Genomic DNA, 24,490 nt, shown 5'->3' on the forward strand with positions numbered 1-24,490 from the left:
TTCCACAAGTCACATCATAATACCTGGATCCAGAATCTGTTCACTAGTGGCTTAAAAGACTAAATATGGAAGGTGACATCATTTCCTAAAAGTGGGTCCCCTATGAAGCATGAGTAAGACTGTGGATGGATTCTGAGAAGCTGTCAAGGTATGTAGGGGTGCTGGAGAAAAGAAGACGGCAGATAGAAGTCAGTGTGGAGCAGAGAAGATGCTGAGAATCTCAAAGACATATTTTCAGTCCTAACAAATTTTGCTCAGAGTAGGCCTTAATAGAATATTTCATAATAAGACAGACTTTATACTTTAAGGCTCCCCCTGCCTGTAGCTCTGTTCAGATCATGTCTCAAAGTTAAATTTTAGGGGAAAAAATCCTAAGGAAATTCTTTCCTCTCCCTCTCCCTACCCTCCTTATCTTCTTCCTCTGTGAAAATTTCAGGGACATGATAATTCCAAGGATGATAGGAAAGAAAGGAAATAGCAAAATTGAGTTTAAAGGAATGGATAGGAAAAAATAAAATAAAATGTTCTCCAGGTTTACAAACTGAATTGCTGCTTTGGTAGATTCTCCTTTTTTCATAGGAATGGATGTAAATCAGGATTTACTAAGATTCAACAGAAAATTTTCTGCTTTTGAAAGATAAAACAATATCCCAAAGGATTTTGCTACATTAAATAAAGGAAACCAAAAGAAAACATTTTATATTAATTATATAAAGAGGTAAATGCAGACATTATAATAGAAAAAAATTCAAGAACTCAGCTTTAAATTCAGTAACAGAAAGGGATACAAATTATAAAATTTAATCAGCCAAACTACTGCCAAGTAAATAGATTCCATTTTGCCCCCATGAGATTTCAGCACTATTGCTAGTTGATTTCTTTTTTCACTTTTGGTATTTTTTAAGCATTGTGTAACTAATTCTTTCTCAATGCAATTTAAGAAAATAGGTAAGAGCAAAGTGCACACAAATAGGAGTTCTGATGATATCTAAATTGACTGTGCCAGGATTATAGTCCGTTCTAGCTCCAAACTAGCCGATAAAAACTTGATTCATCTTTTATTAGTGTAATAAGCACAGTCTACCTGTTCTATTCTAATTGCAGAAAAGAGTTCATGGAAGTCATGGAGAACCCTGTATGAAAAGTATAAATCACTTTTATGAATCCAATTGTTACAAGCATATATAGATTTACAATGGTCAAATTCTTGAAGTAATTTTCTATAAGCTTCTCAGATTTGAAGTCTGAAAAAATTTACCAAAGTGTAAGTAGCCAATATCTTCTCAGCAAGACATTAAAACTAGAAGAATTTGAGTGAGTGCTGAATCTGATTTCTTTCTCCCCAGTAAAGTAGTATCATGATTAGGGGCATGGACATTATGGCCATAAAGCTTGGACTTGAGTCCTTTCTATCTCTTAGCTGTGGATCCTGGAACAAGTTATTAACTTCTCTGAGCTTCAGTCTTCTCAACTGTAAAAAAAATGATAATAAGAGCACTTAACCCAGAAAGTTGTTATGCTGATTAAACATAATACATGAAAAGGTGTACAGAGTACAAAGTCTAAAAAGACAGAAGTAGAAAACCCCTGTAATATACTATTTGTGCTCTGGGGGATTTTATTTAGAGATTTTTTTTTTTTTTTATGATAGTCACAGAGAGAGAGAGAGAGAGGCAGAGACATAGGCAGAGGGAGAAGCAGGCTCCATGCACCGGGAGCCCGACGTGGGATTCGATCCCCTGTCTCCAGGATCGCGCCCTGGGCCAAAGGCCCGCGCCAAACCGCTGCGCCACCCAGGGATCCCGTGAGATTTTTAATGTTAAATAACTAACAGAAGTGAAAAACTTTTTTTTCCCTAAGAACAAGTTGATATTGGTATAGATTTTTATAAACTTGAAAAGATATGCATTCTTATATTTGGGTCCACCTTCCTGAATGGGATTAAGGCCTTGGCACTTAAAGTCAACAATGATGCTTTCTGGAGTCTTAATTTTCATAAAGATAGTAAAAACAAGACATAAAACAAAAACAAAGAATACAAAACACTCAAAAAACTATTTCCCATCTAGAGGAAGAGGATTTCCAAAGACATGAGCAGTGAACAGCTACATTTTCTATGTAGCTACAGCTACATTTTCCTAATCCAACTTAAATTACTCAAATCCATGCGGAACCCATTTGGTACACAGGAGAAAAAGATGAAGGGCACCACTGCTTATTTTACCTGCCTGTAGTGTTTCATCAACTTCCTGTCCTGCCATTATCTTCAGGCCCAGAGTATGGCTTCTCCTTCACTGCCACTCAGCTGGCTTGAGAGAAAGGGAGACTAAGATTGAGCTGGTAATGAGTGATACCCATGAGAAGATCCATGGACAGAACAAGAAGCACCCCCACAGAGCAGCAAATGTAAACTACATAACCAGCAAAGATAAGTGTGCCCTCAGTTTCCAAGAGGTCCATGTTGTTATTATCTTCAGTGAAGGGTTTGGTCAAGTAATGACATTTTAGCTATAAGGTGTGGTTGTTAATATCATGCATTGGCTTGACAGCCTTGGCTAGAACCACACATGCTATGTGGCTTTGAATGTTAAGTCTCAATTTGCTCACATGAAAAATGGTTAATAATGTCTCCATATCAGAGTTACTGTCACAAGTAACTGAGTTAATGTATGTGAAATATTGCAGAGTGTAGCATATAGTACCATACCAGAATATGACAGATGATAGTAGTAGTAGTAGTAGTAGTAGCTACTTAAAATATTTCTAGGAGGAGATTCTAGGATGTTTTCTTATTCTCCCATGCTAGAAACTAGCCTCTTGCTAGATTTTTAAATTAAAAAATAAGAAAGAAGTAAAAGAAAAACTCTGCTCTAGCCTAGAAGCAAAACAATAGGACAAAGCAGTAAATCAGCAATGATTTAAGACTCTTTAGTCAGGTTTGCGACCACATAAATGACATTCAAAACAAAAGCAATGTTCCTATCAACCTGAAAGGTTATAATATATGTAAAATGAACCATATGGAGATATGATTTCATCCAATTTATAAGCTGGAAAGAAATGTAGGGAATCTGTAACTCAATACACTCATCTTAGAGATGAGTGAATTCATACCTAGAAAATGTGTGTTCTAAGGTTACCAGATCCTTAGTCCCCAACATGACAAGCCAGATACCTGCCAGTCTTTCCTCCAAGACCAATAACTTTCCCTACAATTCATTCCTGGCTTTAATTATGAGCTACAGTAAAAGTTCTTGTTAGGAAGAGTAGACTCCTAAAGCAATTCTGAAGTGCCCTTGAACACTGACAAAAGCAAAGATTTGGGACAGTGACACTTTATATTAGATTTTCGGGATGCTTTAGATGCTATCATTTCCCTATTTCACTGCGAGACAGTATTTCTGGATTTTATTCTCATGACTCAAAGCAATGAAAGAAAGTCAAGCATAGAAGGTAGTGTTTACCTGAATAATTGGAACAGCTTCTTATGAGCTGTTTTATTTACTCTTTGGGTAAATATATTTATTATTCAGGCAGTTTACTTTTATGCATTACATATTTATACAACATTTTAAATGCATATGGTTTTATAAACCCTGTTTAATGTACATTGTATACTGACAATAATTACCAGAAATTGAAGCATGTCATAAAAAATTGTATGAAACTTCAGAGAATTTCTAGCCTCTTCTATTTTACTACTGATATAACCACAGTGGGATTTACAGAATGTCACTGCCAAATCATCTGAAAGAGCAATGATTTTTCTCTAGTTATATATTTATAGTTGAACAAAAATCTTTGTAGTAAACTTGCAAAACTGGTATTGATTTATAAACAAATAATAGCACAGTATTTCCAGATTTTTGTTTAAGCCTATTCAATGACATCGTACATGACAGACATTCATTTCTCCCTACTGTGTGCCAAGAACTGTGTCAAAGAAGAACTTTATTTTAGTTCAGGGTTTCTCAATTGCAGCACTCTTGACATTTAAGACTAGAAAATTGTTTGCTGTAGGGGGCTGTCCTCTGCATTGTAGGACATCTTGCAGCATCCCTGCCTCTACAGCCCTCCCTGCCCAGCATGGCAATCAAAATGCCTCCAGGCATTGCCATATGTCTCCTGGATGGCAAAATCACCCCTGTGAAGAACTACTGCTTTAACTAATTGAATTCTCTCAATAATCCCATGAGATATGTGTCATTGTCTCCATTTTCTAGATGAGATGACCAGAAGCTTAAGGAGTTTAGCAATTTCCCCAAGGTCACACAGATAGAAGGTGGACATCAATTGAAGACCCCAATAATTTATTCGCTGAATGATACTACTTCACTCAAAGACCCAGAACATAAAACATAAAAATCTACAGATCCACATATATTTCCAGCCATACTGAGGTGGAAAGACTCCTTTTATCTTTTTTTAAAAGATTTTACCTATCTATCTATCTATCTATCTAGAGAGAGAGAGAGAGAGAGAGAGAGGGAGAGTACACACACAGAAGGAGGAGTAGAGGGAGAGGGACAAGCAGATTTCTCACTAAAGGCAGAACCCTACACAAGGCTCAATCCTATGACCCCAATTGAAATAAAAAGTCAAATCCTCAACTGACTGAGCCACCCAGGTGCCCCAAGACTCATTTTTAAAAGGTACACACCATTTCCCCTGGAAAGTTTTTTACTCTCATATCCAAGTCATGAGTCATTTTGAGTTATGCTGCAGGCACAAGGAATATGCAATTTTTAGTGGCTTAGTCAGAAGTTTGTTTCTGGTCCATGACGTGTTGTGGCATGGGCTTTGCCCTATCATCCCAGAATGCAGGTTAAGGATAAAGACCTGTGAGGGACATACTAGTCTCTGCAAGATGATAACAGAACCAAAAAATGGTGTTTAAAGTTTCTGCTCAAAAGGGATATAGATTCCTTCCATTCAGTTTCCATGGTCAAAGCAAGACAGGTGACCAAGTATGAAGTGAGTGGTTAGAGAAGTATATTCCTCCAGGAGGGAGGTGCTGAATGGGGGTGGGCCAGGTAAAGAGCATCCTAGTAGGGAAGACAATAAATATTTTTGAAAAATAATACAACTTTCATACAACTACTCTGAACAGTGATAAGAGGTACTGTCATAGAGAAAAACAATTTTTTTTTTTTTTTTTTACTCAAAATGCCTATATCTGTGTTTCCTGGAGAAAGTAATCCTGATGTGGCAGCCAAGTGCCAGAAATGGAATCATTACCCATTAACATTTTAGAACCCCCAAAACACTAACAAAGCAGAGATATCACAAGACGGATGCAGCCTCTCAGTTCTTTCATGATAGCCTCCCTTTGAGAGGCTGAACAAATTCCTGTCCCTCTCTGTGTATCTGTTCCATGAGCTCTTAAATGGGAGCTCTAAAAACAACTCAGCTTTTACCTGATTTCTGGCCTATTCTGAGTAAGGAGCAGATAATCTTCTAAGAATACAAAGAGCATTTGTTCTTGGTATCTTGTGAGAAAATGTTGCATTGATCATGGGGGTCTGCAGAAGAATGCAGCACAAGCAATTCATTTCAATGCTTTCACTACACAAAGCTCCCCCTCCCTATCTCACTTACCCCTCCCCTTCCTACCCTCTACTCCCCACAATCTCTGAGGAAAACTTGTGACCAAAAATCATAGAAGCTACTATAAAACAAAAAGTTCTTTTTCTCCAAATGTTCTTAAATGTCAGTCATTTAATGGAGTTACATAGTAAGTCTATTTATTTATTTATTTATTTTTAAATTTTACTTAAATTCAATTGACATATAATGTTAATTATATGCTATACATATAATTATTGGTTTCAAAGGTAGAGGTCAGTGATTCATCAGTCTTATTTAACACCCAGTGTTCATTACATCATGTGCCATCCTTAATGCCCATCACCCAGTTACCCCGTCCCCCCACCCCCTCCCCTCCACCAACCCTCAGTTTGTTTCCTATGATTAGGAGTTTCTTATGGTTTGTCTTCCTCTCTGATTTCATCTTATTTTTTCCTCTCTTCCCTGAAAAAAAAATTATATATATATATATATATATATATATATATATATATATATATACTTAAAGTATACACAAGAAGGAGAACAGGATAGAGAAAGGGAAGGAAGGAGGGTAGGTAAAGGGGAGTATGAAGGATTAAAGATGCTGGCAAATCCTTGACACCCTCCTCCCACTCAGATGTGAAGTCTAATTTTCCTACCCTTAAATCTGAACTGGCAGTAGTAACTTTCTTGATCAACACAATGCAACAGAAGTGACTTTCTAGGACTTCTGAGGGTAGGGAACTATACTTTTAAGTCTTAGAGCTTCATCCCAGACCTTTGGGAACATTTGATGTTATGAATTGAATTGTATTCCCCCCAAAATTTATTGAAGTCTTAACTCCTAGTACTTGTGAATGTGTCATTATTTGAAAATAGGGTCTGCAGTGGGGATTAAATTGATGTTATACTGGATTAGTGTGGACCCTAAATTCAGATGACTGATATCCTTATAGAGAAAAAGATATTAGAAGACACTGAGACACATAAGAGGAAAGATGGCCAAGTGAAGACAAAGATGGGAATTGGATTGATGGAGCTGATGTGGGAAACAAAAGCAGTAGAAAGTTATTAAATTTCCTTACTACGTCCAGTCCATTGGCAAGTTCTTAAAAGTGACATTCCTTTAAGAACTTGGCTGTCTTGATGTTAATTATTTGCTAAGGGCAAATGGCAATCTTAGCCTCAGGACTCTGTAAGTCTACTTTAACATACAAAATTCCTTTATCTCTAAAGGATAAAGGAGATCCCAAGTGTTGGCAATCATCCTCCAAGCATATGATCCACTGATACACACCTGAAGGGTCTTGTGACTAAGATTTTATTACACAGTCATAAATGACCTCCTCCTAACAATAGCTAGCCCCCTCAGGGTCCTAGATCATTGCTTCCAAAATTCCTTAGAGACTTAAGCTATTCCTAACCCCCTCCCAACTTGAAAATATATAATGAGCCACTCCTCATGACACCAGTACAGCTCCTTCTGATCCGGGGTCCTATCCCTGTCCTTTAATAAAATCATCTTTTTGTGCCAAAGACGTCTCAAGAATTCTTTCTTAGCTGTTGGCATTGAACCCTAACATCTTTCCTACATCAGAACTGCAAGCCAAGGAATGACAAGGATTGCTGGCAGCCACCAGAAGTTAGGAAGAGGCAAGGAAGGATTCTTCCCTGGAAGAAGGGAGAAATGGCCCTACTGACACTTTGATTTTGGACATCTAGCCTCCAGAGCTATGAGAGAATAAATTTCTATTGTTTTAAGTTGTTCAGTTTGTGGGAATTTGTTCTATCAGCCCTAGGAAACAAATACACTTGGTCTTAGGATGCTTTGTCAGAGAACAAACATTCCATCCATACTGTGAGAATCACAAGCCATGTGGAGACACTACACGTGGATACTCACCAACAGTCCTAGGTGACTTTCCAGTGCATGGCCAGAATTCAAAGCTAGACACCTCAAATGAAGCAAAAGGTCATGAGTGAAGAGGTCATCTCAAGCCTCACACCCTGTGGATGTGAGATGACCTACCTAACCCATTCTAGAATTACTGATCCACAGACTTGTGAACAAAATAAAGTTGCTTCAAGCCACTAAGTTTGGGAGTAATTCATTACACAGTCATAATTAAGTGGCACACTCCCAAGTACTGAAAGTAAGCTACGTAATAAAAACCTAAAACATATAGCCTCGGCTTTGGAATAGGCAGCAGGAAAAAACTAACAGGACTTTGAGGAGTTGACTGGTGGAGGCTTGAAGGAAAGGAGAAAAATATTATCAGATTCCAGAAGAAAAGGGAATTGTCATGTAGTGGCAAAAACTTGGCAACCTGCTTGCCAGCACTGGCCTGGAAAACAGTTTGCCTATTGAATGTTTGGATTTGTTTATAAAGAATTCTAGATATAATATAGAAATTGCCAACTGGCCTAGCAAAATCCTTCTCAAACTTCAAGAAAATTATTAGCAAAATAAATATTTTAAACCTCTCTGGGAATAGAGAGAAGGAAGGAGGTAGGAGAACAACAAAGAGGAGTGTGATAGATTGAGGGTGATGACAAATTCTTGACACTCTTCGAGCTGAGAGCTGAAATTGAGTTTCCCTACCCTTTAATTTGGACAATTACACAGCATTTATTCCACAGCAGTGAATAACTGAAATGGGGGAAAATGTAAGCAAAGAACAAGTGAGGAGGACAAATCGTAAATTGTGAATATCCTGGAGTGAGAATAAAATGTGAGATGCACATCTGCCTCTTAACTGACTGACCACTTCATCTGGTAAATGTTATTCAAAGGTTTAAAGATTATATGCGCAGTCACAACATGGTAGGTAACACAAACCAACTACTTTACATGATGTTTGATCAAAGAAGTAGCTATGTGTTTAATTCTGGAGGCAAGTCTAACTGTTGTATTGTGGAGAACTGCCAGTTTTGTTTCTAAAGTGCTATCTCCCTGAGGGATTTTCAAGGATAACCCTCTTGCCTTAGGCATTGATTTGAACCTTAATCTGACCTAAAATGTGACTTCATTATATCCTTTCAAACAGAAAGGATTCACACAAAGCAGAATACTCCTGATACAAGTATTTGAGTAAGTGTTAAATAATGAAGACCAAAATAAATAAATAAATAAATAAATAAATAAATAAATAAATAAAGAAGACACAATCTAATACATTTGCATTTCCTTGTAGGTAAACCTCCTGATTTTGCAAAGTATTTAAATTGGCTCACAAGGGATACACTCAACACTATAAAAAATAAACGTATGTAAAAATCCAGGAGCAGAGAAATCCAGGTAGACAAAAAGTAACAAATTATGAATAGTCAAACTCATGCTAAATAGCTATTAAGCAGAATTTGGGTTTGAGCATCCAGACAGCTAACTGGAAAAAGAAAGTATCTGTTGCATGTTTCTCACTGAAAGTAAGAAGAAAATATTTCCCTTGCAAAGGAGAAACAAAGTTCATTTGTGTCACAGAATTCTGAAAACATTCCTTAGGGAATTGCCACTAAGGACACCATGATTTCAAAACCATCTCTACAGTTAGCACCTTGCCCAGAAACACGTTCCTATTAATATGCTTCTTCAAGCTTTTCTCAATGAATGAAAACAGAATTCTGAAGCTCAACTCCATTGCAGAGACATACAAAACCAGAAAAACATATCCAGAAATAGCTCTTTTTTGCTCTGCTACTAGACTATGAGCTTTTTAAGGTTAAGACAGACAAACAAAACATGTTTTTCTTCTCAATATGCAGTACGTATGCATCTAGCATACATGGCACATAGCATCACACAGAGAGGCCATAGTTGTGTTTCTGAGAGCATATCTGAAGGAAGGGCCATTTTGTTATATAAACAAAATCCGTTTCCTCTCACAATTGTTAGACTGCCTCATCTTCAGACTCAATAACAATGTGATTTTTTTAATGCTGTATTGGAATGCATAATAATACATAAATGTGGGTGCTTGTATGTGGAATTCTGGAAACAGAAAACAAATATTATCATGAGAGTTACCTAGATGCACTTTTTTTTTAAGTTTTTTATTTATTTATTTGAGAGAGAAAAAGAGAGAGAAAGAAAGAGAAGGAGAGAAAGGGAATGAGTGGGGAGGGGCAGCAGGAGAGGGAAAGGTAGGCTCCTGGCTGAGTACAGAGCCTCACATGGTACTTAATCCCAGCACCCCAGGATCACGACCTAAGCCGAAGGTGGACACTTAATCGACTGAGCCACTGAGGCACCCCACTCCTCTTTTGTTTTTCCCAATGCATTGCAGTGTGAAATGTTTACAGCTTATAGCTCATACAGAACCAAAGCAGAGCCTTACTTACTAGAATATTGAGAACAAATAGTTCATATTGGTTAAGCATTAAAATATCTCAAAAGTTTTAGAAAAAAATCAAGACCAGCAATGCTATTAAAAATGGGCGTTATTAGAAGCAACTGTAGTACTAAGTCTAAATTATGGGATGGGAAGAGGAAACTACTACCCAAGTTTGGTGTGGATTTGCAGAGAGCCCTTCACAAGGCGGTTTAATGCTTAGGTAGGTGACTTTCCTTGCTGTCTCAAGGGCCAGATAGGACTAAACCTCTCCCTAGTCTTCAGTCCACATTGTCCTAAAATGGAATGGAGCAACTAGGAAGAGATTTAATGTCTTTACCACTTACAAAAATACAAAACAAAAAACTCAACTCTGTAGAGCAGCCTGGGAAGTAGCACTTAACATTTTTAGCAAGGAGCAATTTGTGCCTGTTGAGTGGGCGGGGGTGGGGGGTGGGGGGTGGGGGGGGGTGTGAGGAGGATGGGGGGGTGGGGGGGGGGGGGGGTGGGGAGGGGTGGTAGGGGATTGGAGGGGAGCCAATCCCATCTATCTCACAGCCTATGAGCAATTTGGGTGGCAAAGATGAGCAGAGTAGACTGGGAAAGGTACTTAGGGCAGGATATTGTATAAAAAGGAGTGTAAACTCCTCAGAACAACTAGTACTTTTATGAGTGCAGGTTCAGACCAGAGAACAAGAGCTGAGAGCTACAGGGCAAAGACTTAGTGCTCTGTGCCACAGGGAGCTTATGACCTAGTCCAGAAGAGACATTATAGAATGCTCTGTTTAGATGTGCCCTAAGAGACTATCTAGTCTGGTGGCTTTCAAATAGTCTTCCTCTAAGTTCTACACGAGTCACTCAAAGGCTACCAGGGGAAAGGAAGGAAGACCTGTTTGGCAGATTCTCCAACTTTAAAAAGAATAGCTCTGCTTCGATAGGCTTTATGTATCAGATTTTTAAAAACATATCTTTTAAAAAATAAAAAATAAAAAAAAAATAAAAACATATCTTTTAATGCTAGTCCACTGAAAATAAAATTTGAAGGCCCTTTAAGAAAACCATTAGTTGTTTGTGATAGAAATCTGTTCCTTTGCTTTCCCAGCATCTCTCTTCTCCTTGTTGGATCCCTGATCAGACTTCAGGTACCACGATTCCTCTTACAGTCTGTAATTTGGAGGAATCAGCCCTATTACTGGCTATAGTCCTGAAAATAACTGATCAATTAGTCTATTTCATTCAGTCTCTCTGGCCACAGTAACTGGTCAGGAAAAGTGTATGACTCAAGGCAGATCCAACAAAGCTCCAAAAACTCAGTTCAGCGTTTTCAGATTAGAGTTAGCTTCATTTATTAGGATTACTAAGAAGATGAAATTGAACCTGAAGTTGCTAAAAATACCTTCCTGAGAAAGTGCTCCTGTGTTCTACTTTGTCGAAAGTCTGTACTATCCCTGGGGTTTAGTTGCATGGCAAATGAACAAATTTCCTTTCTTTTTTTTTTTTTTTTTTTTTTGTATATAAGTTTGTTTTCTTTCCTTTATAATCTCAGAACTATGCCTCATACCCCATGCTGACTTTAAAGGGAGAGCTGAGGTGCCCATGAAGTAAGGTGATTTGCCCTGTGTTACAAAGCTAGTAAATGGATACCCCTGGTTGGGACCTAAGGATCTTGCTTGACTCTAAGCCTTGTGCTCCTTCCACTACAATTATATGCTCAAGGCAATGTATACTCACAAAATGAGTGGCATTTTAAACACAGTGCTATTTCTAAAAATGGGGATAAGTATTAAAAAAAAGCCAACACATTCAATTTTAAATTTACTAGAGAAACATATAATCTAAAGGAAACACGTAGTGGGATCCCTTCACTGTGTTTGGGTATTCAGATATTCACACATCCTGACTTGAATGTTTGATTCCATTTTAATGGATTCCTGTCAGCCCAAGACTGTTCAGATACCCTCAGAAGAAGGCCCCCCTGAATCATCAGTGCCCTGTGGACACATGTTGCATTCTGATTGTATGCGTTTGCTTCCCAAGTCACTGAATCCTCACCTCTCCCTCAAAACCTCAAAATGGAAATACAGTGGCAGTAATTGACTATGTCAGTAAACAAATGACTTCATGAGAATTGCAGTTTGAAAAATCCTCCCTCTCCTTTTTTGTATTTTCACTTCTGAAGGTAAGAAAATGTTACAAATTTATATGCTAATACAGTGTAGTTCATTTTGTTCCACCATTAACTAGCTGCCTAACCTTGGGCAAGGAAGTTCTCTCTGAGTCTATTTCCTGGGTGTTTTGGTTAGAATAAATCCCCTCTAAAGTCTCTTTCAGATCTAATAATCTCCAAAACTATGGACTTACAGCACATAAGAAACTGCATAGATATAAACTGCAGCAAAGCCCTGCATTGGATACTCAGGTGAGCATGGAGCACTTGGATGCAGGCTGCTGTTACGAGGCATCTTGGTGCGGTAGGCCAATGTTTTTGTGTATGTTTTTCTGAAAATTGTGTGGAAATGTTCAAGGTAGACAATTTCTATTCAAACAACAATTCTTGCAAGTTTTTGATGATTAGAAATAAAGCTTGGTATTAAAAAAAAAAGCTATCTCCATAAAAAACATTGATCTGAAAGAAGTAGGTTTATATAAACCCAGTGGCCATTCCCATTGCATATTTGTTGGAAATTTTCAGAATTTCTTGGGAGCTTATAAAGTATTTTAAGTCGTAAACTTTTGGATGGAAATGTAACTTCCTAATAGTAACTTAGGAAATAGATGGGATAAAATGTTGCCTCTTTTGACAATTTTGTCACTGTTATAATTTCACATAAAATGATTAAAAGTGCAGCATGGGGAATATAGTCCATAATATTTTAATAATTTTGTATGGTGGCAGATGGTAACTATGCTTGTGAGCATTCTGTACTGTATGTAATTGTCGACTTACTATGTTGTATATATCATATGTCAATTACACCTCAATTTTTAAAAAAGATAGAAAGTTTGAGGACTCAAATGCCAAGTAGCATGTGGTAGACTTCACAAAAATATCAGTTTCAGCCCTTTGCTGCACTATAACTGTAGCTCTTTCCCCAAACGCTCCAGATGCAGGAATGTCTTATAGCCCTGAGTGTCTTATTATGTGATGGATACTAAGGAGTCACTGTTGTCCTATACTGCTTTCCTGGCTTACCATGATGACTGGCCTCTTTGGGAAAGACAATTTCCCTTACATGAGCCAGGCACAGTGCAAGCAGCAGTCACATTTGAGGTTCTGTTTAATCCTCACAACATCCTGCGAGTTTCTGGCACTGCAAAGTTCATGTGGTGCCAAAGCACCTGCTGATTATCACTCACTACCCTGTGGGTGTCTTCTCCAGTCATGGCTCTTATTTCTTCATCAAGAGGTCTTATTTGACAGTATACTCCTTTTTTGTACTTTTTTTGCCTAAGTAATTAAAGGTACTAAAATTTTCAACCCGTTATAAGGGAAGGAATCACTGAGTTACAGAAATATTTCAGGTATCTTGGGTGGCTCAGTCAGTTAAGTGTCTACCTTTGGCTCAGGTCATGACCCTGGGGTCCTGGAATCGAGCCCTGCATGGGACTCCCTGCTCCATGGGGAGTCTGCTTCTCCCTTTCCCACCTGCCCTGCTTGTTGTGCTCTCTCTCTCTGTGAAGTAAATAAAATCTTTTCTAAAAAAGGAAATATTTCAGGTATCTCAGCCATATAGCTAACGCAGACAGAAATACATGGCACGCAAAATTAGTCATACGTATCCTTTAGGCCCTTCTCAGAGAATCCTTTAACCCCCACCACAGGTACCAAATGTCTGATTAAACAAAGGTCCATTTCCTGGCTTTCTCCTCAATCTTTCCCCTTTCTCTCCATCCAATGGAAACAAACATCTGTCTTCTCTTTCATTTTTCTTGTTTCGTGTTTTCCCTAATCCCTCCTTCATTTTCTCCTTCTGCTCTCTCTCTCCATCTTTCTTTGGGAATCTGCTTCATTATTATCTTTTTAAGCTAGCTTATATTGAATGTCTTTGCTATCCCAAATTCTTGCTTTTTGTTTTTAGCCCAACACGTTTTTGCATATCATCCTCTGACATATGCTAGGTTTCAAGAAATGACCAACAAAGGGATACCAAATATAGTATCTTCTGAGATTTTATGGAAGTGGCACCTTCAATCAAAGTCTGGTTGTGGGAAGTGAGGGAGAAATTGCAGTATACAAGCTTTAACTACTTGAAGGTATATATTTCAGAAATTTATGGTATAAATAAATGAAAACATCAGAATAGATTAGATAATAAAGAAAGAAACAGAAACATTTGGAAGAACAGAAGAGAGACACTTGTAAAGAGAAGAGACTTTAGGAACTAAGACTAAGGAATTACCCTATCCTGGTATTTATCCATTTTCTCTGAAGGAGCCAATACCTAAGTGTAACTAGACTGAGTCCTGAAGAATAGATAACCGAAGACTTCAACTGAAATGAGCAGAGAGAAACTTCACGATATGAGCAAACTTCAATATCCTCTTCAAAATAGTCTCAATATAGTCATAGCAAAAGCCTTTATAAAATCCCCAAAATGCAAAAGAAATGTAGGAATGCTTATTTAGTTCTTATTAGAGAATGTTAGCAGCCTGTTTCTTTAAAATTTGAGACTTGAGATGGTTAAACCCAAAACCAAGTCAAGAAAATTATCATTCTTGGTACAATTTTTGATACAATCCATTCAGGGAAAATAATATTTACTTTGCCCACTATTTATTATTAATCGGAGATCACATTAAAATTCTATAAGCCAGTATATTGTATTTTCAGTTGATGGAATGAAGAAGGACGTCTTATCTTTCTTTTTCTTTCCACTCATTGGGAAGCTTTATTGAAATAAATTCATTGAAAAGTTTTAACAATTTGTGATTTTAATTTTAAATTCCTTCTGGTGTAGGGTGATTTTAGAGACATGGTCAGGACATGCTAGGTTATGCTATAATTAATAACTCCCAAATCTCAATTGATTCCAAAAACAATGCTTTATTGTTCATTCTACATGTCCACCCTGGATCATCTGGGGGCTTTGCTCTGAAGCTGATTTAACAATTACTATTTCAAACATTCAGGATTTCATGTTTCTATATAATGTACCAACTACAGAGATGTTGTTGAGATCATGTTGTCCTCAGTGACAATTCAGTAAGGAATATTATTTTCATAACTCTAGGACAAAATAACATATTTATACTAATGATATGAAAATAAGAAAATATGTTTTCCAAAACACAGAATATCCATATAAGTATCTATTAAAAAACAAAAAAAAAACTTGATAACAGCAGTTGACTTTGGGAGAAAACTACATGGCTCAGAACAGGGTTGGATACATAATTATCTTTTATTTATAACCATCTATATATTGATTTTTATATTATGTACATGAATTTTCTGCCAGAAATCAAGTCACTATAATAATTATCTTTAAATCCCTCTTATCAGGGCTAGGGTGCTGAGAATATGAACAGGAATAAAGCTCATGCCATTGGTCTCATTATTTTGAGTCAATACCTAGAATCACAAATCCTAGATGATACAGATTATGACTCAGAGTACAGATTACAACTTCTAAAATATTACAGGGTTTCCACCAAACAGTTCCCTCACTCCGCTCCAGAACACTTACACATGTACACACACACGAGAAAGACTTTCATGGTATCTCAGCTCATAGAGAAACTCTGGAGAACATGTGGGTTAATTCTCTGTATCAGAGGATTTTTAAAGTGTGTTCTACGTTGCCTCAGAGTCCACTTGGGGTATGTAAGAAGGTAGCCATATTGACAAGATCAGATCATCCTTCAACTAGAGCAGCTCTGCCATATATAATGAGTTTCCACTGTAAGTTTTTGTCTGGAAAAAAAAAAAAAAGATGATTCTAAAAAATGTTTGAAGTCCACTGATGTGAGAATCTCCTCTATTACATGCTGGAAAAGAAACAAGCCAACTTCTGCAGAAGCCTCTTCAATGCTAGGGAATTCACCACCTCATTAGATTCTTGGATAGCTCGAACTTTTAGAAAGTTGGTCTTAGACTAAGCCAAAATCTGCCTCCCTATAACTTTGATCAATTGGTTCACATTCTTGCTTTGGGCTATTTAATTGCTGGTAGAGATTTTAGTTGCCTCCCTGAAGGCAGAAGACTTAATGTTTTGTAACTACTATTGATCTTTGGCTAGCTTTGGCCTGTAGCTGGGCAGCTAGATAATTTATTTCTCTTTGAGGTTCTCTGATACTATTTCTGGACTACATTTTCTGTTTTACTTCTTCAAGCTTTCATTTCTTTATGTGAAGAAATTTGAATACATGATCTTTTTTTTGTCTGTGAACTACGCTTTTTTACATAGATACCAATTAACTGTTAATTATTAAATGTGTGGGTGAGAGGGCACAGTTATATATTTATAGCTCAAATGAAGGCTTGAGATAATTTGTATTAAATATTATGAAAATCTTTATAACAGTAATATTAGAAAATTAAGTAATGGAACAAGCTGCCAAGAAAGGTGGCATAATGACTGTCACTAGAGGTATTCAAGGTGGAAATAACCACCTGTTGTGAGACGATGGTGTAGAGCTAATTATATCTTCTGGTTATCATCATCATGTATATTCATCCAGACTACCCTCTTCAGGTTACTTGAGATTTTAGTGATTTTAAAAGGTTCAATTTAAGCATATTCATAGAAACACATGCCATCATTACTACTTTTTAAAAATTTTTATAAAATGCTTAGAATTTTCCATCCTCAACTCAATCTTTAGGATATAATTTGAAAAAAATCTATCAAGGCAGAAAAATTTTCACTGTAGCTTTATTTATGGGAGTACATAACTTAGAATCTTAGAATCTTACATGTCAACACATTGTAAAATGGTTAATAACTTATGGTATATGCATGCAAAGAAATAACTGGGTAACAAATTAAGTTGTATTCATAGTTTGTAGGAGCATGGAAAACCTCCACTTATAATATTAAGTGGAGGAGCACCTGGGTGGCTCAGTCAGTTGAGCATCTGACTCTTTGTTTTGGCTCAGGTCATGGTCTCATGGGTCATGAAATGGAGCCCTGCTTCTGATTCATGCTCAGCAGGGAGTCTGCTTGAAGATTCTCTCCCTCTGATCTTCCCACCCACTCATTCACTGACCCTCTCTCTCTCAAATTATAAATATTATAATATTTATATTATATGCTATATATTTATTTGTATTTATTATTATATTATAAATATTTAAAAATATATATTAAGTGGAAAACCAAGGCCTTAAGTTGCATACAAAATATAATTCCAACTTTGGGGAAAAACTGAATGGAAAAAATAGCATTTCCAGGAAAATGAAGGAATATTTTAATGCAGACCACTTCCTCTGCTATAAATATTTAGGAAGATTGGATAAAAATATATGAAAAACAAAAACAAGGAATTTAGTCAAAATTAAAATTTAATGAAAGAGTAAAAGGAAAATCCTCAGATGCCAAAATAAAGAGAGAACCCAAAACTAATGTTATCTAGTTGATGCTGATAGATGCAGAGGTATAGTGCCCCTCACTAGGCCCTGGGGATAGGGAGCTAAGGCTTTGATTCTCATAGATATATGACACCCACACATTGCTGTAGGTCTCTTCAAATCAAAGAGTGAAACTATGGATCCTTCATGAAGCTAAAACTCTAAAAATTCCCACCATGAGAATGATTTAAAAGCTACGAATAATCCCAAAGAAAGAGAAATTTGCTAACTGCTCAGGGATCTGTGTGGGTAGAGGTAGGAAAAGGGTATTATCCTCAAACCTTTGCCATGCTTGTATGTGGAGTCAAATGTAGTTAACCTGGCAAGTGTGGAAATCCTGGTCTAAGAGCAAAGATATACCTGGAGTGCCAGCAGAAGAGAATAACAACAAAAAGCCATGTAGATATTCATCTATTGCTTATGGTAGGACTCGTAGAGAGAAAACAACCCCAGCTGAGGTTGAGCCTACCATTAAAGGTTACAAACAAAACACAAACAAATCTATAAATTAGAGTCTGCAAATACAAGAAATAGAAGTAGCAAAGTGAAATAAATAATATAACACCATGGGACAATAAATGTAGTTTATTTGAAGCTATTAAAAGGAATAAGAGAAATCTGAAAGCTATAACAAAGCCAAATGATGCTCTGAGAAAAATATAATGTGCAGATTGGGAGAGGTATAATTCTAGAACATATGAAAGGGTTAACAAAGTATTACATATCATTAGTGGACTATTGACTTGTATTACAGAGAAATTTATTGTCTTAAAAACATACATACAATGACAGTCTAATCACCAAATGGTGGTAGGCTAAGGTCAATATATATGTTCAAATATAAATCTCTCTCTCTCACCAAATAAAACAGTAAGTTCAAAATATACTGGTATGAAAAAAAAGTATACCTTTTGATCCCTTGGAAGCAAACATTGGAGAAAATTTAGTCAATGGGACAAGAGATGAATTTCTTTAAAAAGGCATAAAAGGTACAAACCATAAATTCTAAATTTTATAAACTTTATTAATGTGATTTTAATGTACAAAAATATATAGGTTTTATTATATTATTTTAATGTACCAAGAAAGACACCATGTCAAGCTTAAAACATCAAGAGTAGACTGAGAGATGATATTTGCAAGGTATAAAATTATAAAATCAACTAACTTACATTTACAGTGAAATCAATATAAAAGCCTGAATACTATAGGAAAAAATGCAAGAATATGGAAAAACGGGCAAGAAAAGAGGAAATAATAATGGCTGTTATATGTATGAAGAGATACTTAACCTCAACAGTAGTCTGAGACATGTAAAGTAAAACAATACTGAGGTAACATCACTGATATAACCAAAACTGAGTAAATAAAAATCTAAAAAAACCATTTGCTAACTAGAATATATAGAAATGCACCATGACCCCTATAGAAGGAGGAAGTATACTTTGTATAATTACTACTAAGAACAATTTGGCATTATTAAGTAAAATTGAAAACTGCCAGTGCTGTGCAAGTTTGCACAATGATGTCCATTAAAACATTCATCATATTAAAACCAAGATAAAGGAAACAACCTAAATGAATTCCATCAATAGAGGAATGCAAGTAATATTTATATAGTAAAATATTTTAAAATACTTCTAATGAATGCACTGCATTCACCTAATTAAACATGAATATGGAAAACAATGCTGACTTTAAAAAATGCAGAAACACATGTAAGATATGTTTATGTCAAGTGTAAATACATGCTTATCAGAACTGTATATCGTTCAGCCATGGATACATGTGTTTCTGGTAGAACTATACACACAAACCTTAGGGTAGTGGCTACATCTCAGAGGTGCCAAAGAGGTGACATGCAGTCAGGCTTTTGGTCACAGATTGGCAATTTTGAAATTTAAAAGAAGTACCTGAAGCAATTACAGTAGGCTGTTCATATGTGGGGTATCTGAGTTGTGAACACATACGGTTGTGTCGTTATATATGGCCTTTTGTACATTAGCAATAATCCAGATTTTTTAAGGTTTATATTAAAAATGAAGATTCTTTGGGGCACCTGGGTGGCTCAGTGGTTGAATGCCTGCCTTTGGCTCAAGTTGTGATCCCAGGGTCCTGGGATTGAGTCCTGCATCAAGCTCCTCACAGGGAACCTGCTTCTCCCTCTGCCTATGTCTCTGCCTCTCTTTGTCTCTCATGAATAAATAAATAAAATCTTTAAAAATAAAATAAATAAATAAATATGCCTTTTGGTGAAAAGTAGCACACCACAATCTATTTGTGGTTGTTCCTAGGTAAAGGAACTACAAAGTTTTGTTTTATACTTCTATACACCTTTTTCTAATTTTTATCTAATGAGAATGTTTTACTTTATTAGAGCAAAATTTATTTTATTTAAAAGGAAAGCATATCTAGGGCTCTCCTCTGAAGATTTCTTCTGAAATGAAGCTGCCATCGTGATATGGCTAGAAAGGGTATATGGCTAGAAAGGGTATCATTTCTTTGAAAAGTAAACAGAAGTATATTTTGGAGTCCTTTCAATCCCATTATGCAGGCTGCCTCTACTTTGCTAACTGCTGGCATAGATGCTGAGATTCATTATCACTGGGGCAGAAGGGGTTCTTTTTGCAACTAAAATTTAGATTCTGAGGGGAATAAAACTCCAAAAATTGCAAATGGTCAAACTGAGTACATTTTTTTCCTCTATATTTCTAAAGATCACTTCAGCTATATAATTTAGGCAGTTTGCTTTGCTAACATCAGATCAGTGTCTCTTACCTGCTTTTCACTGATACTTGTTTGCCTAAAGTTCTAGGAAGGACTTTTATAAGTGTTCCTCATGACATTAGGCTCTTAAAATGATACAGTCTGATTTTTTTTTCAATTTTAGGAATTTTTTTGTGCTGAATAAAACACCAAACTCAACATGTCAAAGGAGAAAATGGATTTCTGATGGGTAGAAAGCATAACTGTGCATCCATATCTTCTCTAGCACCCAGTCATGCTTATTTGATACAATTTATACTTGTGTTAGTTATATTTTTAGAACTTTTTTATAATAGTTTTATCCAAAAATTACATTTGCTCCATAGGCATTTAATATACCACTGGATGACTATTGATTTTTTTCAAGGTCTCTCAAAACCTTGATGTTTTTAAGAGGAACTGTCACTCTCAGCATCTCTTTCCCTAGACTTAGAAAATATGATTTCATCACATGCAGTGGGCTTAGGCAGCAGGCAAACCCTTGAGACTGATTACATGGTCTCACGATTCCCTGGGGTTAATTAAAAATGGACACTGCAACATTATGCAGAAAAGTCTAAGTTCCCTTTCCCAGAATGGAAGAGAATAAACAATGAATTTTTCCAATTTTGTCAAGTGCCTTACAGAAATCATAAAAGAAGACTGTGAGACCAATTATTTCTAGAAGTAAACAGTGTGATGAAACTTTGACTTTCATAAAAATCCTTAGGTTTTGATCTTTCACAGTATCACTTCACGTCTCTCACACACACATACTCTCTCTCTCTCTCTCTCTCTCTGTCTCTCTCTCTCTCTCTCTCACACACACACACACACACACACACACGGCCTGAATTAGATATTCTATTGACATGTTTTGGAAGAAGGGAAGATTAAGCTAAGTGTTTTGAGATTCAAACCGACTGTTCCATAGTTTCTAATCATTGCAAACCTGATGTTTTAAATCATTAAGCCATTCCCTCTAGCTTACCATGGGAATATATTTCCATATAGTTTGCTGTGATATATTGAGAGAGATAAGAATTAGAATTCATTTGCTATTTAATTTTTCTCCCAAAGTGACTTAAAAAGGTCATCTAATGCTCACACTTCTTCTATTTCCAGAATATTTTCATTTCATCTATCAGAAACCCTTGTGTCAAGATAATTTATTTGACTCGACTTTCAGGAATTCAGCATCATAGCTATATTCATGTGAATAAATCCAGAGTTCTTTCAGATTCTAACCAGCCAAGTATGGGAAAACAGAAAATGGTGATATTTAACATTTCAAATTTATCATACAGGAAGTAAGTTTCCATGCCTTTCCTTACACTGAACAAATCTCAAAATATTACAGGTGTCTATTTTTAATTTTAATACAAACTTACTCTTATAACTTAAGGTATTTTTATATCTCTGATCAAAAAAAATTTTTTTCTCATGTGAGCATTTGTTTTATGGAGGTTTCTGATCACATGGTATAATTTCCTCTCTTCCTGTCAGTTCTCAGCTCCCCAACTTCTGAGACACTGGGGCAACCAAGATAGTAAAAAAAGAGAGAGAGAGAGAAGAAGAAGAAGAACCTGAAATAACCATTTCCAGGAAAGCGGACAGTCAGAAATCCAGAATTAGAGTCTAGAGAATTTTTTAAAACAAACAGGATAGGAAGCATGAGTCTTGAAACAGGAATCTGGTCAGATTTGCGAGCCAGGTACATTTTCTGAGCCTTATGATATTGTAACTAGATAGATTCCAGGGCAGAGGATGGAAGGAACATTATGCTCTATTTCCTTCATATCCCCAGAACTTAGCATGTATCTGGTACAGGACAGGTTCTCAATCAATATTTCATGAAATACTACAGCATGAGGAAATAAACAAATTTTTAAAAAGCAACAAACTATATGTAATTTAAAAGGTCTCTATAAATCCTAAAACCATCCCACAATCCCTTTCCTTTTATCAGAGATTGCCTGGTTCAAATTCTGATGCAATGGCTCAGGAACGCTAAAGGGGTAAAACAGTCCACCCAGCCTATATCCAACAGTTCTAAACTTTCAATCCATGAAAGTACTCACAGACAAACTTGGTAAATGCTGATTCTCAGTCCTAATCAATCAAAGAATCTGATGCATTTATTTAAGGATAGAAAATAGAAATCTACATTTTTAACAAAATACCTCAAGTGATTTTGTGATTCAGGTTCATATAATCTTTGAATCTCATTTTAAAAAACAAAATGAGGTGCCTGCGTGGTGCAGATACTTGGTTTTGGCTCAGCTCGTGACCTCAGGGTCTTGGAATTGAACCCCACGTCAGATTCTGCATTGAGCATGGAGTTTGCTTAAGACTCTCCCTTTGCCTCTGCCCCTCCCCATCCTTCTCTCTCTCTCATGCACTCTCTCAAATAAATAAATCTTTAAAAAACAATAAAATGAACCCTCAATAAATGTTGAGTGAATGAATAAAATTAAATGAATGCTGGCCCTGGTTAGGCTCCACTGCTTTGGTTTTATTAGGGATAGGCCAATGCTTTCAACTAGGAGACAAAATAACACCAACATTTATTAAGTGCTTACTAGTGTCATTCATAGTTGCTTCCCCTGAAAAATAATCTGTACAAACCACTAATGACCACGGGTTTTGTAATCCCTTCCCCTTGAGAACATAAGCAGCTTTGACCTTCTCGGCTCTGCTAAATACCTGCTCAGGAGAAAGGACTGAAAAGTAATGTGAGGGCATGGCATCAGGCCCCTGTAGTGATGCTGAGCCAAACATCACTCATCATCCTTAAAACACAGCATAATTTTTACCATAAAACAAAATTTCAAAATAGAATAATCTCATTTACTTTCCTGTTAACTATTATGGGCACCCAAGATAATGAAGTGGACTTCCCAGGGCTCACATACCTCTTCATCCTCTCATTAAGGCCTATCATGTGCATCTGAAGGGAGAGTTTTCAGATGGAAATTGTTGATAGGTAATTCCTTCAAATCAATCATACTTGAGAAAGAAACAGAACCTGGATTCTCAACGTACTATTTTAAACCAGCCAATTTATATCAGCATCTCCCAGGTATGTATTACATGGATATTTCCAAGGGTAAAGAAGGCATGTGTCACCTCTCAATGTGCAGGCAATTGCACATGAAATACCTCTGTGGCTTGTTGCTGAAAAGTCACACCTCTGATCCACAGATCGGCTTAATTTAACCATTTTTCAACATGTTAATACATTTCCCTATTTTAAATTCCTGCTTAGTGGAAAGTTTCCCCATTGAGCATCTGATTTAATTTTGTCTGCTTGGATGCCCTTTAGGTAAAGGACACCATTCAATATCGGAATTAGAAGCATTCTATTCATTTTCCCCCTGCAGCCAGGGAAAGAGAAAGAGGAGTGCAGAGGCAGAGACTCAAACAACTCTAGATGCAGCAATTCTCTAGCCGCTGAGCAATGAGGTTTCAGACGCTGCTGGAGGACCCATTCATCTTAATCCATCTGGAAAGAGGGCTACGCGCAATATTTCACAATCTAAGTACTTTCTGACAAATCTATTAATTATGCACTCAAACAAATTATTTGCTGCCTGTGGAGAATTGCTACTGGATTTTCTCTTGTGCCAGATCCACGTTCTCTTTTCTGCTTTTAACTCATTGCTGTCATTGGCACAGTCATCTCGCTCCCCTGTTTTAAGCATCTAACATTTTAAATTAGAACGTGGTCATTACTACAGAGAAGCCACAGGAGGTTAAGGGAACATGACAGTGAAGAGCTGAATGATATTTTCTTTCTGCCTCCTCCCTGACACCTTTTGTCTTCCATTCTATTCTGTAGCAAAGCATATGGAAGACATCTCTTCTACATGCTAGAACAATAGATGAGACCATTAGTTTGTGGCTTACTCATGCTTCTCATCCACAACTTTGACTTTGGTTCCTCAGTTCTAAAGACAAGTCCTCCTCCACAACTTATAAAATTAACAACTCTATAAAACATGCATGGTGTGTGGAAGGAAAAAAAATACATAGTTACAACTTATTCTCTACTAATTTGATCATTACATTTTAGTTCTAGCACACTATTTAAAGATCTCAGATTTTTTTAAAAAGTAATTTCCTAGCCTTAGAGATACTACATACAATTCTAGAAAGCTACTGAAGACAAAAGATAAAAATGAAAGTCATGCGTAATACCAGCTGTTAAAAATATGTGTATGTCTTTCTAGTCCTTTTATATATGTACAGAATATATATGCTTATATTGAAAAACATG

The 24,490-nt window shown here is 36.5% G+C and overlaps 1 long non-coding RNA gene across 3 annotated transcripts; it reads left to right on the top strand.

The window, feature by feature from the left end:
* The first annotated feature begins 22 nt into the window (after positions 1 to 22).
* Positions 23 to 24,490, top strand: LOC111098072. Of its 3 annotated transcripts, none has more exons than XR_005366859.1 (7): positions 23 to 148; positions 2,271 to 2,454; positions 8,763 to 8,866; positions 12,218 to 12,315; positions 21,337 to 21,521; positions 23,147 to 23,293; positions 23,537 to 24,490. It is a non-coding gene; the product is annotated as an uncharacterized LOC111098072 (long non-coding RNA). The 3 variants fall into 3 exon arrangements; XR_005366861.1 differs by having other exon boundaries at positions 23,595 to 24,490; XR_005366860.1 differs by lacking the exons at positions 2,271 to 2,454; positions 8,763 to 8,866.

Source organism: Canis lupus, chromosome 11 (assembly GCF_011100685.1).
Source record: "Canis lupus familiaris isolate Mischka breed German Shepherd chromosome 11, alternate assembly UU_Cfam_GSD_1.0, whole genome shotgun sequence".
Lineage (NCBI taxonomy): Eukaryota > Metazoa > Chordata > Mammalia > Carnivora > Canidae > Canis > Canis lupus.